Source organism: Sander lucioperca, chromosome 19 (assembly GCF_008315115.2).
Source record: "Sander lucioperca isolate FBNREF2018 chromosome 19, SLUC_FBN_1.2, whole genome shotgun sequence".
Classification (NCBI taxonomy): Eukaryota; Metazoa; Chordata; class Actinopteri; order Perciformes; family Percidae; genus Sander; species Sander lucioperca.
The window spans coordinates 18682671-18682939 of record NC_050191.1 but is presented as its reverse complement, the minus strand read 5'-3'; positions in this window follow the sequence as shown (position 1 = coordinate 18682939).

Genomic DNA, 269 nt, shown 5'->3' with positions numbered 1-269 from the left:
GCTGCTGTCAGACTATATATATATAGCACCCTGGAGTTTTGGCAAACTAAGTTTTTTATCTTCCTATAGTCTTATGACTGGATTCAACAAAGCAATCCAATCAGGATCCAATGGTGCTTATATAGTATACTTATATATAGCCAAAATAGCCATTTTCCTTTTTTATTCTATTGACTAGATGCAGTGAAGCAAGTATTAAAAATGCACTTAATAGCTCAAACAAATATATTTTGTGCTAATTATGTGTAGCCCTTGCAATTACCAGCTGA